This window comes from Anser anser (genome assembly GCF_964211835.1).
Source record: "Anser anser genome assembly, chromosome: Z".
NCBI lineage: Eukaryota > Metazoa > Chordata > Aves > Anseriformes > Anatidae > Anser > Anser anser.
Window position 1 is genome coordinate 58,738,723 of NC_139723.1, and position 18,974 is coordinate 58,757,696.

At 38.7% G+C, this 18,974-nt stretch overlaps 1 protein-coding gene across 10 annotated transcripts in view; it reads left to right on the forward strand.

The window, feature by feature from the left end:
• RFX3 (regulatory factor X3) overlaps window positions 1–18,974 on the forward strand; it is a 127,662-nt gene that overhangs the window by 35,132 nt on the left and 73,556 nt on the right. The window contains exon 2 of one of the 10 annotated variants that reach the window (XM_083817784.1): window positions 15,198–15,290. The exons of the other annotated variants lie outside the window; for them this stretch is intronic. The gene's annotated coding sequence lies outside the window, so the exon portion shown is untranslated. The remainder of the gene's footprint in view (window positions 1–15,197; window positions 15,291–18,974) is intronic. 10 annotated transcript variants of the gene reach the window in all.

The following is an 18,974-nucleotide window of genomic DNA, read 5'->3' on the forward strand; positions in this document are numbered from 1 at the left end:
CTTATTCCATGGTTGTTTTTTTTCCCCCTATTTATATTGAGGAAACGATACACAAAATTGACAATAGCTTAGTCAACAAGGAATAAACAAGACTGAATTGAGGGCTAAAATTGTTTATCGTAGATCGGTCAACAAGAATTGTTTTGGAACTCGACTATCAGTGTCTTTCTTAATCTATCCATTTATTTCCCAAACGTTAATCCTTATCATTGTTAGACAATGCAAGAAAGCAAAGCTTAAAACTTATTCAAAAAGCAGATCAAACTTTTAAAACTTTTTTTTTTTTTTTTTTTCTGTAATGATGGTTATGTTTCTGTGTTCCTGATTACATGATGATAATTTCAGGTGTTGCACCAAAGTAGTTCTATTTCCTTTTGGGGTGGGAAGAGAGGGAAAGGTCCTAAGTCTTCTGATTTTTTTTTTGTTGTTGTTGCATGAGATTTACATTATCCAAAAGAATTTCCTAATGAGATTAGATGCAATCCTTTCATTAACTTTCACTTTCCTTGTTTATGTTCTCATCAGTAGTAGTAGTTTCCTTTCTGCCATTTTTTGTTTTATTTATTTATTAGCTATTTTTCTTCTTATTGAATTAAAAATCAGGTGTGGAGATTACTTAAATCTTTCCCAGCATTATTCTTTGTTGTTTTGAAGCTCTCACTATATCATGTTAGAGTGAATTGCAAACTCGGGTGGAGTCTAAGCTTTGAGAAGACTGCGGTCTCCATGAATTACTAGTAGTGAGTGAACATGTTTGAAACTCAATGGTTCAATCAAACCATCTTTTAAGCTATTTTATATTTTATTGTGCTTTTGTTCTTCTTCTCCTAGCTGGAAGAATCTCAATAAAATTAACTTCATGTTGTCTAGTGTAAAAGGCATACTATAGATGATACAGTTGTTCCTTGCCTGTTTCACTAGGTTTGGATCTGCAGCCATCTTTGAATTTGAAGGATTATGCATTCGTTAGTAGTTGCCTCGTCCTCCCATTTTCTGGGTCGGCTTTCTGGCTCTGCTAATGTAATGCTCCAAATAATGTACGGCTAATCTTAAACTAATGCACAAAAAAGTTTTTAGTCACTTCATTATCGTAATGATACAGTAATCTTCATATAAAAGTTAGACTATAATTCTCAGTAACTGTTATGATAAACTGTTAATACACTGTGACTTTGTTGTATATTAACTCCTGAATGAATTTTTCTTTGACATTTATTACAGGATGTGTGATAACAGTAACTATTTAATTTATGATGGCTAGCTAAAGGAAGTATACCTCTATTTACTTGAGGTCAGATTCTGCATCTGCATTTTGTATACTGCTTGTGTACTTCCTGTTCAAGTCACTCATCTTATTTATTAGTTTTTATTTATTTTCTTGCTTAGAAAAACTTAGAAACTTGAGTCTTGCTAAAACAGAAAACAATAAAAACAGTATGACTGTTTTGTAACCTGTGCAATTAATTTAATAGTAATCTATTGCAAGTCAATGGAAATGTGTTTTTTTTTTTTTTTTTAAAGTGATTGTCATTTAAAAGCAATTTTTTCAGTATCAAGTGACCATAGGAAGTTCTTTGGAAAAGACAGACTGAAATTCTTATCAAACATTAATATGCTGCCTAAAAATTTTCATAATGGTTTATCTCACCCTGCTTTGTTGCCTCTCGTAGCCACCGTTTTGTCATTGCTGACTCGCCAACTTGGTACAGAGCATCCAGGGACCATCTGGAGCTCTTGCAGCTCTTGATGCTTTACCCAAAGCAGAGCAGAACAGGACAAGCTGTACCGCTAGCACCATGCACCATTCTGAAAACCGATAAAAGGACAAGGCCACCGGCGAGGTGGGGAGCAGCACAAGGCCAGGGCTCAACCTGCGCCAGGCGTGGGAGCACCCTGGTCCCATCTGCACCAACTCCGCTTGCCCAAAAGTCCCTCACCCTGGGCTCACACCAACCATTTCCCACCCCTCGTTGCCCCGTGGAGTCACCATTCTGTCAGTGCTGGCTCCTCAAAGCAGAGCGGAGCAGGAGGCCCTTCCCTGCCACAGGTGCGGGGCCTTGCTACGCTTCGCTCTGTCCACCATTTCATGGCAGGAGGTCGTCGTGTCTGGCAACCTCATAATGCGCATGCTTTCATCCTGCCCTGCAGCTGGCTGCCAGTGCTGATGTCATCAAAGCCGTGTGACCTCAGAGCATTCTCTGGTTGGCTGCCAGTTTCTGTTGGGCCAGAAAGTTGCCACCTGCATAAATGTATATGGGCACTCATACGTATGTATGTTCGTATTAAAACTAGTTATAGAGCACTTCACACATCTGTAGAAATATGTGTGCTTATATTTTGATATACCTCGTATACATATATAGCTTTATAGAAGTATTGTTTATTGCATTACACTATATATATAGTGTAAAGATACATAAAATTAATCTCTCTCCTTAAAAATGCACATAGAAAATGTGCAACACTGTTCATTATAAGGACTAATGAAATTAATTAAACTTTAAAGGTGAATATTAAATTCACTTAAATGTATAAATTAAATTCTGAGATAAAGTATGGCTGGGGGCCCCATTCCACAAGTCAAATGAGGAAGTTCTGGCATGTCTGGGGTGGTGGGAGGGACAAGAGGACACAGAGGGTTGTGGTGAGGTTGGAGGGGCACAACCAAGTGAGAGCATCCACAGGGCCGATGGACCTGTCCTAGGAGTCGGTCCATCGGGGGCCCCCATGCATCCTGGGCCATGTGCAAAGAAGAGCCCAGTCCTGGACTAAGAAGCCCTGCTGCTGGCACCAAACTGCCTGCCAGGATGGCCATGCGCTACTGCTGATGCAGCTGTGGGGCTTTGCACTGTGCTACAAGACACAGGCATTGCTGTCTGCAGAAGTGGAAATCCAGAACAAAATGCCAACTTTACAAGAATGTGTTGAGGGATGGGGAGGGAGAAGGGGGACGGTAAGGAGAAGCCCCAGTGGGAATCCCTAAAAGGACTGTGCAAAGCAGAAGAACCATCTGATGGGCTCATGAATCAGGAACTCTTCTTCCAGGTAAGTTTCAGAGAGAAAGAGTAAGTCCTGATGGGAGCTCCCTTTGCCCAATGCTTAGGGGGAATCTTACAGCTCCTTCTTATACCAAGATGTGGTACAGGCTTGTGTTATATGTGTTTCCTTATCCGTAGGTCGATGTCCTTATAGAACGTTCTAAAAAGCTCCAGCTGGCCATCTGAGGAGGCAGAAGAAAGAAGTGTTCCTACCCAGGCCTACAGCAGTGGTAGAACAGAGAGTGGACAGTGGCTTTCAAGGAAATGGAAAAATAACCTGGAACAATTTGACCAGTGACTCACATGCATCATAACCTGTTAATAAAGTCTCTCTGTTCATGAATTAAACCATGGCCAAGTGTTCAATTTCTTATATGTTTGTAGTAATGGCAGGTCAGCAGAAATGTCAGTACTACCTTATCTTTTCAAACTCTTTTACTATGCTGCTGGAGAGGTGGAAAGCTTTGGGGACATAAATCCTGTTTTATCCAACTGTTGATACGAAGTGAAACCAAGTGGCTATTCGGCTTGTTAACCAAAATGCCTGCAGCTTACACAAGTTTCCATGAAAACACTTTAAAAGAAACAAGGTGATTGTGATATAGAGGAGGTGCGTGCTCAATATCAACAGACTTGGTGGATGTACTGTAGCTTTTGAAACAAGACAGTGGTGTTTATTACAGCTTAAGTACCATGATAGACATATTATCCAAGCATGTCTTTGCTACTGGTTTAAAGGGCAAAATAGGTTCTGATATAACCAGGGCTTTTAAAGCAATTTTTATCAGGTGTTGCGCATGCCAGTAACTACAGACTGATGAGGGAAAGGATTTTTACAGCAGCCTTTAAAGAAGCTGTTACAGCAGTGTAATACTCACCGTCTGCTTACAGTAATGAATTAAAAGTCTTCACTACAGAGTATTTTAATGGGATGCTTAAAACTGAGAAGTGGAGATATTTTGGTGTGCAACACTTTTCATTCCATTGATGCATTATCAGTTTATAAGGGGCTATAACCATAGTATCTACAGACCTATTAGTGCCAGGCCTGTGGATGTGATCCCTTTAAACTCTGTGAGGGTTTGGAAAATCAAATCCTGGGACTCACTTAAAGAATATGCACCTTTGCTTGAAAAGGGAGAGCATATCACAGTGTTTATAACAAAAGCGTTTTGAGAAAGGTTACCAGTAGATTTTCATGAATGGAATTTTCATAGTAGCTGAAACTGGTGGAACAAGTACCTACCCACCTGTGCAGCTTAATAAGCTATGGTCATAAAACCAGTGAGGGAACATTTTATCCTGAAGAACTTTAAAAGTGAATCTCAGTGAGGACAACATCTATGAAATCATTGCTGTGAAAGTGAAAAGAAAGAAACAGCAGCCCAAGTCCAGGACACGTAGTGATTGGAGTTCAAACTGAGGGAAAATACGGATGGCAGATGTCAGGTTCCACCTTGTGCTACCCAGATTTTTCCCACAAAATATCAGCTGGAACTTCACTATAGACTAGGTGAGCATCGTAGAGCTATCTGTTAAGTAGCAGGTGAGGCTGACAAATACAATAACTGCACAGTAAGAATGACATCAGTGAAGGCATAACCTTTTGAAATTGCCAGGTAAGAAATGGCAGGGTAACAGAAGGCTGTATGTTTTGCAGAAAGCCTTTTACTATGATTCTTCCACTAGATCTTCAGGCATGAACTCTCCAGCTATAGTCCTGGCCTATGATCCTGTTGTAAGGAAAACAAAGTGTAAAATTACCTTTATTTATTGTAATGATTTTCATAAATGTATTGTGTAAATAAAGCTGAGAATCCACCTGTAAGGTTGTGTGTGTGTTCTTTAACTATCCCACCACATATTTATTTTTAAATGTAGACAACAAAGTTTAAAATTTCATGATAACTGATGTATGACAGTAAATATTATAGGGTGAGTTGCTGGGGTTTTAGGTAGCTTTCTCCTAACATTGGTTTGTGTGTTGCTTCTCAGTTCTCATCATTCAACTTTAGTTGTTCCAAGAGAGCCTGGTCTACTGCATTACCCAGGACAAACGATGGGACGTTCACCACAGCCATAGCTTCAGGAAAAACATTCCAGTCTTTAGGTATTTTCCATCTTAAAGAGGCACGCATCTTAAGGGCATCTCAGACTAAACTGGCCATGCTGTCCCCTTGATGAAATCCTGGTATACAAGTCTTCCCTGTTTTCTCAGGAAGAAACATGTCTGTGTTCCTTAGCTTTTGTAGGTGTGCTTGTACATTCCTATACTATAGATGCATATTATCCAACGCTTCCTGAATAATAGGGTCAGGGGCCTCAGGAGTTTCAGGTGGCTTTTCCACTTCTGTCTTGTTGTGTTCTAGAAAAGTGAGTTATTTTCCCCCTTTTCTGATTTCTCTGTTCTGTATTCTCCAAGTGTTTTTGCAGAGCAGCTGTATACACTTTAGCTTTTTTATATGATGCTGAGTCTGTGTTTTTGAGAATGTCATTTCATCATCCACTGCCTTCCCCAGATACTGGCGGCACTCTACCTTTACTAGATACATCTTAATTTGATCAGAACAAGTAGCCCATCATAGTGTTGGCATTCTCAGAAATAACTTCAGTCTGTCCAACTGAGGACTGGTTTGTTGCTGAAGGTACAGAGGCTAGTAAAATCATAGTAGTATACCTTTCTTGAGGTCTGCTTTGTAATGAAGACAAATAGCATTTGTCTTGCTGCAAGAAGTGCATCTCTGATTATCAGCAGGATCTTCAGTGTGGTTCTGGCTAAGAACTCTGTGAGCATCCCATCTGATTTCATCATAGCAGTCCACTCATGCTCCCACATAGATCTGATGTTAATGTCTATACTCTTCAGGTGGTCCATCTTTTGCTGTGACATGCAATAAAAATGCCCAAAGGTGATCCCTGTCAGAGGGTTCTGGTCATTTTCATAGAAGCATTTGATACAGCCATGAAAAAAAAGAGAAAAAAAGAAAAAAAAAAAAAAAAGCTATTCAAAGCTGTTGGCACCCTGTCAATGACTGCATAACAATACAAGTAGGCACCTACTTTGTATTCACTGCTTTGCAGTATGTGATTGATTTGAATGTTTTCCTTTTCAGCCATGTAAATAAGACATTGATTTTAGGGAGCTGCATATCTTTTTCCAGCAATGATAGCCTTCTGGAGGGAGAAATGCTACCATGCTATGTTTAAGAAACATAAACTAGTAAGGAGAGGTGAATATAGTATGCCGAGAGGAGTCTATGTAGAGGTGAACATTAATCTCTTCACCTTCCGTTTTCTCATAGAATGCACATATTGCTTGAAGTCAACACCACAGTTTCATTGTTGTGTATTCTACAAGCATACCTTTGCATCCTGTTGGCTACAGTAATAGCATCCTTTTTGCAAGTCAAAAATCTTTTGATTAGCTGTGTACCATGCCAAGAATTGCTATTTCTCCTCAAAACATCATGCTGTCAACCCATAATATTCAAGTTGGAAGAGGGGCTATGTAATTTTGGTTTTAAGCACTGCTGAAAAAAAGGAGGAAATAACATTTGCAGCACTTAATTTCCAAAGCATGGGGAATGCTACTGAGTTTAACAGGCAAAAATGTAGAGAGTCTATGAACTGTATATATTCAAGCTGTTTATCTCTATGCAAGTTTACCACTTTGGGGGATCATTTGTCAGTTTTTTTCTTCATAAGCTGGCTAACAATTAAGTAGCCATCATAGCCTTTGGCATTAGGTGCTAGCAAAATGTACTCCTTAAACTTTATGTCCATAAACAACAAAGTAAATACCACAAAACATATTTCCCCTTCAATCTCCTATTCTCCCTCAGTTTGCTTTTCTGTCCCTTCCTCTTTGTCCCAGGGTGCATCTGGTGCTAACTTCAGAGTCAAAACGTAATCTGGGACATGTGTCCTGGTTTCCTGCATGTATTTCTTATCACAAAAAATTACAGCCCTGTAGTTCTGGATCATGAGCATGAAGTGCTGAATAGCTCTTCATAGCATATTCTAGACTTTAAGGCCTGTGGTTACACTTATGATGCTTCCCATAGAAAAATCAATTTGCTTTTTAATAGCTGGGGCCTTGTACTTCTGTAAACATTCCCCAGTCCTGCGAGGCATTTGTCAGCACAGTTAGGTTATCCTCATACCTGTATTAACTGCACAGTCATCTATAATACTTACAAGTGTGGATGGGATTATAAAGTATAGAATAATGGTCACAAAAGTTTCTTACCCCAAATAGCTTCTTGATGTCCCTTACACCATAATTATATTCATCATTTAAAAACAGAAAACAGATGTATGGAAATCTGAGGCTGTTGTTTGGCCTTTAAATTGTACAACCTTTTCTCTTCTCAAATAGGAGAATAATGCAATATATATATATTAATATGTAACAGATCCTCAAACAAGAGGATCTTAGCATCATCTTCACGTGCACAGACCACTCTGTTTGTTCTGTAGCTCCTGCAGCACTTGACACTTTTGCAAGTCAAACCAGTAAGTGCTTTGAGACTTCCAGCAAAAAAGATTAATGTCACCATTACTCAGATTGGTTAAACAGTGCAGTTGTTTGCCTGTAATTTTAGAATGGGGGATTGTACTGTGTACCCCGCCCCCAACGGCTTTTATAATAATGATAGCCAAGTAGAAAGTCTCATAGAAACACAGCTTTTACTATTTGAGTGCTAACACAGTCTAAAATTCTTTGTGCATTTATATTGCTTAAATTAATAGTGTGAAAATAAAGGCTTCAGCTTGCTGACAGCATGAAGACAGCTCTGAGCATAATCACAATGTTCAAACGAATAACATAAATGGTCAGAAATTTGCTCTGGACCCCAAACAAATGTTTCATAAATACCTGATCTCATATAACAGTTCTTTATTCTTCTGCAAATCTCCAAGCCCCAAATCTCTAGATCTGATGCTCACTGCTGCATGTGGCTTCCATGAATCACTCTGCCACCCTGTCCTCCTCCTGTGCTACATCTGAGGGTGAGGGGAAAGCTGGACTTCTAGACATCCTGTTGAGGCTTGAGAGAGCAACTTGAGTGATGCTGTTCCTGCAGACATCCTCACTCATACTCACTCAACTTTTGTGGGCACAAACTCTTACTCTGCAGTGGGCTGCAGTAATCAGTAAGTCCTTTGCAGGGTACAACCCTGTGACCTAGCATGAGATATTCTCCTACTGCATCAGTAAGTTCAGAAATGTAGTTTGCATGTATGGGACATTTTAGTTTCCATAGCTCATTGCTGATAAACACTTAAGAGTGCTGCAAAATTAATTCAGTTTTCCTAATCAATAGTCTCCTTCTAACAGACTAGCTCATATGTTTACCCTTCTTGCCTATCACTCTACTGCACCTGAAAGTAGGCTTTGTTGTTAGGCTCTGCAACACCCCCTTGCACTTCCTTAAGTAGCTGTTGTTTCTCAAGAGCATGGTTCTGCAGGCTGCATTTAAAATGTAATAGAAAATGTGTCCTGTATTCACAGTAACTGTGGTCTAAAAAGAAAGCCATTATCTTCGTGTATGCAATTAAGGATAAGGAAACATAGAGCGCCTCATCATGGTGTAAGAAGGAGCTGTAAGATTCCCCCTAAGCATTGGGCAAAGGGAGCTCCCATCAGGACTTACTCTTTCCTCTGAAACTTACCTGGAAGAAGAGTTCCTGATTCATGAGCCCATCAGATGGTTCTTCTGCTTTGCACAGTCCTTTTAGGGATTCCCACTGGGGCTTCTCCTTACCGTCCCCCTTCTCCCTCCCCATCCCTCAACACATTCTTGTAAAGTTGGCATTTTGTTCTGGATTTCCACTTCTGCAGACAGCAATGTCTGTGTCTTGTAGCACAGTGCAAAGCCCCACAGCTGCATCAGCAGTAGCGCATGGCCATCCTGGCAGGCAGTTTGGTGCCAGCAGCAGGGCTTCTTAGTCCAGGACTGGGCTCTTCTTTGCACATGGCCCAGGATGCATGGGGGCCCCCGATGGACCGACTCCTAGGACAGGTCCATCGGCCCTGTGGATGCTCTCACTTGGTTGTGCCCCTCCAACCTCACCACAACCCTCTGTGTCCTCTTGTCCCTCCCACCACCCCAGACACGCCTGTCCTACCATGTTTTGGAGTTGTGCTTCGGCACTGATCACAGACCCCCAAAGGGGAGTTCGATGGCTGGCTTTTCCTGCCCATGTGAACCCTGCGTGTGGTAGTCTGCCTGAAGGTGCAGCATGTATGCTTTTTCAAAGGTAGTTCTTTGCACACTTTGCCACTATGAGCCAAATGGCTGTCATTACAAGAAGTAATTTCACTCATAAAATGTGTATATTTGTAAACCTAGTTGGATTTTCTTATCTTTCTTGTATATTTCTCATTCCGAAATGAGAAATAAAAGTGATACAGTGTGTGAAGTTTGCAAAGTGTACTGGACCTCAACAGGTTGCTGTGCTACAAATGTGAGCATTGTTGCATGTGTTGTATTTCTTCTTTACAACTCAATATAAAAGGTGCAGAGTTAGATTGTATAGGGTGATTTTAGATGGTCACTCTCTCCTGGCATAGTAAACAGTAGCTTTTATGGAATAGGTTATGTTGTGCAGATCTAACTATTCTCTTCTGAGCATGGAATAAAATTATACACACGCACACACACACTCATACCCCTCTAGTTTAGTGTGTTACTTACAGAGCACCAAGTGTGAGACACGTTACTTCTGTCCACACGTAGGATACCAAGTGTGAGGCAAATAATGCTTCTATAAGTGTGTTATACTAGCTTTCATTAAGTTACTATCAATTTCCACATACACTCAGTTCAGAATAGCTAGCATAGTGTCTGTATCATCCTAATATTGAAGCTGCTTCCACATCATTATTAATATTCTGGAGAATGCAGAATAGGAATCTATGTCATATGGTCCTTTTGGTATTGTAAGGTTTGCCACTTACATTTTTTACTAATAACTTTTTACAACATACTTGCTGAATAAAATTTCATGGCTACAGTTGATGGAACTTCATTGTCTATACCCGCTGAATTTTCTTCATTCTCTTTTTGATACTTTTTTTTCTGATCAAAACACCCAGCTTATTGAAACTGCATTTTTCCCTAGATAATCTTTATTTCAAGATAGCTGATACTGGAAATATTTCTTAAATACAGGAGGGATTCTGTGGTACATACACATTTGCATGTCAGCGGTTTAAATGTGGAAGTGTTCCCATAGCACAGTAATAGCCATGTGGAGGCTGTATCGATGTTCAGTTTAATTCAGTGTTCTGTAGGTAGAAAGGGTTCAGTTCAGAGTATCTGCATTATTTTAGTATTTGTTTAAAGTCAGTAGAAGGCAACTTACAAAATAACTTCATAAATTTGTTTTAGCTCACACTGTGGCACCTCAATACATGTATAACTGTTCCTGTTTATTTTTCCTGTCCAGTAGTTCAGGAACATATTTTTAATATTTCATTATGTATTTTAATACATATAACTTTGTATTGTTTGTTAGCATTTTCACATTCTTTGTAACAGCTGATGTTATTAACAATACACAGAATCACAGAGTGGCTTAGGCTGGAAGGGACCTTAAAGGTCATTTAGCTCCACCCCCACGCCATAGGCAGGGATGCCACCCTCTAGATCAGGTTGGCCAAGGCTCCATCCAGTCTGGCCTTAAACGTTTCCAGGGATGGGGCATGGGTTTATATTTTAAAGTAAAATTTTGGCAAAGCCTAAGAAAAAGACCTTAACTTTGCTATATAAACCTTGGCCTGAAGACTGCAGGCACCTTGTTTCATCTTAATGTGCTGTGTCTGCTTAGGTGATAATTACATTATAATTTCTTTGCATGCACCATCTGTAAATGTAGACCATGTAAATACTGATTTTTTTCGTGTTGTGGCTCAGAAGTAGCCATGTTTCTGATACCAAGAGGGAAAATATAAAATGAATATATATATTTTTTTGCCACAATGCAAAACTACTCTATTTTTAAGGTTTGAGTTAGGTAGGAGTAATGTGCAAGTAGTGTTCCCTAGGGTAGAGAACTTTTCTCCAGGAACTTGATACTTTTGGGAAGGTGGAGAGAAAGGTGGGACAGGAAGGAAGAAAAAAGCACTGATTCTGCTAAACATCACAAAACTATAATAAGGATGTTCCTATGACTTCATTGTTTCTAGAAAATGCATAGCATCTGTCTTTGTAAATAGTTTAAAAGTTAGGAAGAAAATTTCATTGTTTTTTGATAGTCTTTTCTTGTAGTGTGTAATAAAGCATGCAGCTCGTCCTAGTGTTCTTGATTTGTGTAATTTGCACTTCAGAAAGAAATTTTGTTTTGCCTGAAGTGTTTAAATACAGTAATTGAAAAAGTAGCAAATATGACTGGCTTCTGTACTGGTTAATAAGCAGCCCTGACATTTCAAATGTGAATAAACCGTTTAGACTTGGCTTATTGGTAAACATATTCATTACGGATCTACAATGGGTACAACAGTAATCAGAGCATGAATCTGTCCATTTTTTAAACTCCCCCAAGTATGGTCACTGTGCTTAAGTAATATATATGGCATCAATTGAACTACTTTTCTTTCTCCTGCCTTTCCAAAACAATTGATGTAATTGTGTCATTTTCCTGATTCACCAAAAATGAAGAATCGCTTGGGAACACACCAGTCTTTAATTGTGGTGGCAGAGTTCAGGGGTTTTGTTTGTTGCTTTGTTTCTTCGTTATTTCTTGGAATTAAAAAGGGAATTCTGTTTGCTTGATATTATTGTAATACAGGGAACTGTTTAGTTTCCCACTTGGAAAATTACAACTAAGGAAATATGGAGCAGAAAACTATTAAGGATTTGGTATGTGGAGAGTATTGTATACTTTGGAATAACACAATGGAACATGGCAAATCAATGTTGAAAACAACAAAAACAAACGCATAAGCCAAAAATAAATATTGCAATCACTTGGTATTTTGTTCTAGTCTGTATTAGAAACTTAAATTATAATCTAGAGAAATAAAAGAGAGGAAAATCATTGCTTTTCACCAAAAAAATTTAAACAAACAAACAAACAAACAAAACAGTATTCTTCTGGGCATGATCTTGTCACTGTTCTATTTATCAGTTGATCTCAGATACAAAAATGTAAATGTAACAGCTGAATTGGTCTATACACTGTGAGAAGTAACACTTCAGCAAACTTGTTTAAAACACATACCTGATTATGTAGTGTCTGTCATTTAGGTGAGTATTCCTTTGCAGTCAAGATATTCCCCATACAATGGTTGAGATTTTGCATGCTTTTGTTGAACCTTGGCAACCTTGGCAGAAGCGCCTGTAATATTTATCTGTATATCCTAAATAAGTGAGTAGCTGTGAGCATTTGTGGCTTTCAGCTAAGTTCTGTTGATTTGCTGGTTACAATTGTCCTCCTAAAGTTACGAAATAAACTACATATTGATTTGTGTTGCAGATAATGTAAGACCTACTTTCTGTTTCTAGGAAGTGAAAGTAGCTTGCTCCCTGAAATAAGGGCAGAATTGGAGATTTGGTGTATTAACTCTATAGGAATAAAACTGATTTTTGTACTGAAAGTCTGTACATGCTGTTTTATACAGTGCAAGTTCCAGATGTCATCAGTGTGTTTGCTCTTTCTATAGGAAAAGAATCAGCATAGTATAATTAGTGTAATTTTTGGAATGTAAAGAAGACTCAAGGGATGAAGCCTTATAGAACAAAAGCTGTGAGAAAAAATGCAGTAGGAATCAGACAGGTGTTGTTTTCACCAAGGACAGCAGGCCTGCTGCTGTAATGCTGCAAGGTTTTTAGCAGTGAGTGCACAAATAATTCCCTGTTTCTGTTAGCTGGAGGCAGGAAGATACCATGATATATTCCAAACAAGATGAACAAACAATGTAGTAGTGAACTTCATTATTAATGAGGCAAAGTTACATGAAGCATACTGAGAGAAGCATACTGTGGAGAAATTTGAGATATCTTTCTGTTTTCCTCTAAGAGCTTTCTTTTCATCTTTTATTTGTGAAGGTGATGTACAGATCCAAACTGTCTTTCTTTCTTCTTCTAACTAGAAAGTATATATTGGAAGTATTCTTACCTTAAAACTAAACTTCTAAACTTTGGTTCAAACTTAAGCTTCCAGTCTACTCATATTAATTTTATATCCCATTATTCTTCTGGGTATCACACACCACAGTGCAGCAAATGCAGAGAAACTGTTTTCACTCTTACAGTCCAGTAGAATCTGGAGCCAAACTGTCAGTAACCTCTCGTAGTTTGAGTTTGAGTACGTTCTCTCCATAACTGAATGTGCCAGCTGCTGCAGCCAGTTAGTATGGTTTTTCACTTTCTGCATACGGACTCCTTAAATGTAAGTGAAGCTATCTAGGGGAAACTTAAATGTTCCAGATTTTCTGACCGATTATCTCCATTTCGATGCCTAGAAAATAGCAAAATAGCAGTAACTAGACATCGTAATAGCTGGTTAAACTGAATATAGGTTAATGTAACTACTGATCACTACCAATTTTCTGATTTTTACCCCCTCAGTGTTAGATGAGTCAAGAACAGATAAATGAGACATAGAAAGAATGTTGTTAGGATTTTTTAGGTTGGCATGCCTTTTTCAGAGAAAGTATAAGTTGTTTTAGACTTACATTATTAGATCACTGATGTATTTGAGAACTAGTCACTCCAGCATAAACGTCATCTTTAGCATTTAGAAGACGTCCCATTAAAAAACAACCAAAAAAACACAGTACAATACCAAAATGAAGGTCTCCTCCTTGTAGTTTTATTAATTAGTAACTTTGAATTATGGCTCCCTGGCTATCTGTGAAAATTGCTAATACAGTTTTTAGTCTGTGTTAGAGTAACACTTCCTATTCTATCATATCAAGAAATCTTTGAGGGACACTTGAAGAAATAAGGAATATTTTTATGCAATTCATTTTCTTTGGAGTGGACTATACATGTTGAAAATTCCTACTGGGATTTCTTTTTCCTTGGAATCCTAATATTATAAGACTTTTGGAAGGAGGGAAAATTGACTGGAGTGCCATGTAACTTTAAAAAGTCTTGCTTTTTGTCAGTTCTGAAAGGGTAGGAAACAAGGACATGCAAGCATTTCTCCAATGAGTACTGTTTGCTACAATGACATCAGGAAATTGCTACTTTTTATGACTGAGTGTGTGGGGAGCCTGTCTCAGAGAAACTCTGGTAACCAGAAAATAATCTTGTTTATCACTAAAAATACTTTGGTGTACCTTTTCTGAGGTTATAAAGGTATGTCATGACATTTAGGAGGGAAATAATTTACCTGTGCATCTTTTCTTCAGGAGATTGTGTATTTAGTTCAGAGATGGACAGTTAACCAGAGAAATTGAAGGAAAAAGTATAACCCTAGAATGACTAACAGTACTGGTTAGTAAAGGCTGAGATGGTCTAAGTGCTCTTTGAGCAGACTAATTCTGTAAGCTGGCACATCTCCAACCTGATGTGATTGTTTTTTGTTGTGTTTTTTGTTTTGTTTTGATGTGATTATTTTATGTTACTCAACATCACTGTTTATTTCAAAATTAAATGCAATAAAAATGTATTTTATCGCTTTTTCTCTTATTTCTACTACTAGACGATAGTCCTTGTTTACGTGATAGAAATTTCAGTCACAGAATCACAGCATAATACGGGCTGGATGGGACCTCTGGAGTTTATCTAATCTATCCCATGCTCAAAACCAGGCTAAGTAGACCAGGTTGCTCAGTGCGTGTCCAGTTCAGTTTTGAATACTTCCAAGAATGGGGATTCCACACTTATATCACCTTTTCCATTATTTGACTACTCTTGTAGTAAAATTGTTTTTTCCTTGTATCTATTTAAAATTTTCCGTATTCCAACTTGTGTTTGTTCCCTCTCATCCTGTCCCTGTGCATCTCTGGTAGTTTTCGAGCTCTGTTACCTCCATACACTCCCATTAGGAAGGAGATGGATAGTGATAAGATTTCTCTGTAGACGTCTCAAGTCTGAATAAATCCTGTTTGGTCAACCTTTCCTCCCACATCAGATTCCCCTGCCCTCTGCCCATCCTTGTGACCCTCAGCTGGAATTAATTGCATCATTTTTCTTTTTGTAGTAGGGAGTCCAAAACTGGACAGACCTTTCCAGAAGTGGTCTCAAGTGTGGAACAGATGCATCTGATGGCTACACCCTTCCTAATACAGTCAAGGTTGCTGTTGGTCTTCTTTGCTTTCCATTTTCTTTATGGAGTAATGATTGTGTCTGAAAATGTAGCAGTATGAAAACTGAAGAGAAAGAGCTTAATCAGAAAAACTTCCATGTATCAATGTTTCACTTAAGCAAGTTAATATCATGCGTAATTACAATTAGCACCACAAATAAAAGATATGAGAAACGTTTTTATGATCTAATCTGAATAACCAGCACATAAAGTGCTGAGGTTTGTACCTTTTAAATTTCTCAGAAATAAATAAGTAGATGTTCCACTGTCAGTCCATTAAACCATTCAGTCCTTACAAATCCTCTTTGAAACATAAAACAGAACTTCCTAAGTATCTGCAGAGACATATGTGCTACTATAGCAAATGCTGTCAAGCCAGGAATAATCATAAGTGGAAGGGAGAAGGATGCTCTCTGCGGATCCATAAAATATATCAGATTATAGCATAAAAACATACAAACCTCCTGGTAAGTAAGATGTCCTAAAACATCAATCTGTGTTGGTTTAAGACACAGAGTTATTCAAAATACTACTTTTTAAAAATTCCTCGAGGATAGGTTTCATCTTTTGGGATTCCAGTCTTTGCGAGTTATTTGGTCAACTGCTTACACCAGAAAGTTGTGGTTTCCTTGAAGTAGTTAAAAATGCATTTCAGTTGTGGCAATTCAAAGGACACATCTACATGATGTACTTCGGACAGCAACGAGCAAGCTATGTAGGTGTTCTGAGCTGACTGCAGCTCCATGGCGAGTTAATTACTCTGCTGTCAAGGAAGAGTTCACATGCCTTGCCAGACTGTTCCAGGTAATTCATGTCTGAGTGTGATCAGTAAAGGAGCTTTGCACTGAAGTAATTCAGTTCACAAAAGTTTGGCTTATTCTGTACCTCACTGAAGATTGTTCAAGTCATAGGTGTACAGTCCCATAAGCATAATGGTTATTGTTGGCTCTGATATCTGCAGTCATTCGTAGGTTTTAGTCTCTGAGGTCAAGAAGGCCAAGCTTCTGGACTCTTGGACAAGGAAACCTAGAGCAAAAGTGAGACTTTTTTCTCTTCTCCAGCTTTCATGAGATGTCACTGGCACTTGAACACCTCTTTGAGGGTCAAGACCAGTCTGGCCCAAAGGCACTATTTACCTTAAGGTGTCACTACATAGATATTGGTCTATTCTGTCTTCTTCAGAAGGACGTTACATGTTTACAAACTGCTTTCCAGTCTTGTTTCCTGTCAGATAGTTGCAGACTATTCCAAGAAAGCAAATAAGACAAAATACTACACTTCCTATTCTAAATCAAATAGTCTAGTCAGGAGTCTGGGTGTAAGTCAGACAAGATATTTTCATTTTTCTGTTTTAAAGGCAACAGTTTTGTGATATGTGTGTGGGCAAGAATAAAACTATGTGTTTCATAAGTGGGCCTCCACACTACAGGAGAAGAAAGCACCAGTGAAAGATAGATCTAGTCCCTTTGTTTTTAACAGGAGAAGGTAATCACTAAATCATCTGCTGTTCTGCAAGACATACATCCTTCTCTCACAAAATGGGAGAAACTGGTGAGATTTTATCCAGTCCATTCAACCTGGAATAGTTTAAATGATTACATAGAATTATCACTGTAGCAAGCCTACAAATATTCCAATATAGAGAGGATTTGGGTTAATTTGCTCATTTGTTTTAGTCCAAATGGCCCTGGGCAATCTGTTCTAGGTGTCCCTGCTTGAGTAGGGGGTTGGACCAGATGGCCTCCAGAGGTCCATTCCATCTTCAGCCATTCTGTGAAAATATCACAGGAAGCATCACAACAGAAAATTTGTAACATGGAGGTAATGCACAGAGAACAGAAACTGTTTCCTGTAAAAACTGGTCATTCTGTTAAGTAGCTGCTCCAATGACTATAATGCTTTACCTGTTTCATTTTATATTTTGATCTACTGAGTGATGAAAACAAGTGTCATTTCCATTTTCATATCAAATTTTCTCCCTTTCTTTCATTAGTATCATGTTTACTTACACTCTCTTTCGACAAAAGGATTGCAGCACATTAGAAAAAAATAACCCAACTCACCTCTGAAGTGAAATCTGAATCTACTTCCAGTATCATATCATCAATACAGAAGTGAGAGGAATGATCTGTTACAGGTGGAGCTCTGCTTTCACTTTCTTCCTCAGAAAACATTGACTGTTAGGCAAAATATCTCAAGTGGTGATAGTCAGTGCCTGAAGTATTAGATTATGTCCACCCTCCGCACCTCCGTGGCCCAGGACAGAATATCATAAAACTACTTTTTGTTAATCTCAACAAAAAACGTTGCAATTTTTTAACCAAAGCAGTGGTAAAAGAGACTCTGGGAGTGTGGGGGTGGGGTGGAGAGAGGATGTCCACTAAGAAAAATGCAAAAGAACTGATAAAGAAGCACTGTATAAGGAATTCTCTCTACTCTACAATACTGATGATAGTCCTGGAAATGTACACAGATGACTAATTCCCTATGTTTGTTCCCCATGCTATGTGCCTTAGTTAGTGTACAAGCACTTCAGAGAGATACCCCAGCATACTAATTTCCCAGGGTTCTGGGTGGTTTCTCCATAATGGTGCCTTGTAGGACTTTTTTGCCTGCAGATGCTTGAGATGACCCTGCTTAAGCCCTGTTTTGTTGATTACACGTTGCCTTTCATTTATATCACGCCAGGCCCTTTGCTTATCAGTCCTGTCCACCAAACCCTTACAGGACTGCTGGTAACCCAGTTGTTCCTGGTTTAAATCTCTTCTTATGGGGTTAGCTATCTGGCTGGCAAAGATTCTTTTCCCCCACTTAGTGAGGTAGATGCCATCTTCCCTAAGTAGATGTTGATCATCGAACAGAGTTCCATGGTCACAGAACCCCAAATGCTGTTGCCAACGCTAGTTCTACAGCCAGTTGTTGATACGCAGTATCAGCGCCCTCTTCCTCACACCCTTTCACATCATTGGCAGGATGAAAGAGAGCATCACCTAGGTTTTCCCACTTAAAGAATCTCCAGTTGAAAAATCAATGCCCGATAATAGAATTAAAATATTTTTTGATAAGTTGTTAGTTTTGTCTCTTGTAGCTGTTGTACTTGAGAGTCTCACCACAACAAAAGAAACTCCTCAGGAGTTTTGTTTTGTCCTGTTGTTTGTGAATGTAACCTTCTTGTTGTTGTGTATTGATGTGTAGGCCTGATGTGTAATATTGATATGCTACCCACCAAGGGTAAATACAATTTTGGAGTTTTAACAGGTAAAATTAGTAGGTCGATCAAAATGAGAGTCATGATGTAGTCATTCAGCATACGTGTCCATGTGTTTGTTCTCTGTGATCTGCTGGAAACGTGGAATTTCATTTTGACAATTGATGACATTGCTTTTTGATGTTGTGAATGTTGTTTGGTTTTTGTTTGTTTGTTTTTGGTGGAGTTGTTACCACTTTCATTGGTCCCTTTCATTGTGTGTATTTCCATACTTCCTCTTGCTGTTACTCTGCTATTGTAGGGTTGTACTACTGGAAATTATATGTGAATCCAGAGAATCAGGTTATATACTTTATTCTGTGCCATTCAGTTAACCACTATTCTACCCATATATCCTTGAAAAGCTGAAAAGAGTAATGAAATGCATGTTGCTAACTGAAATATTTAGGAATCAGTCTTTATAT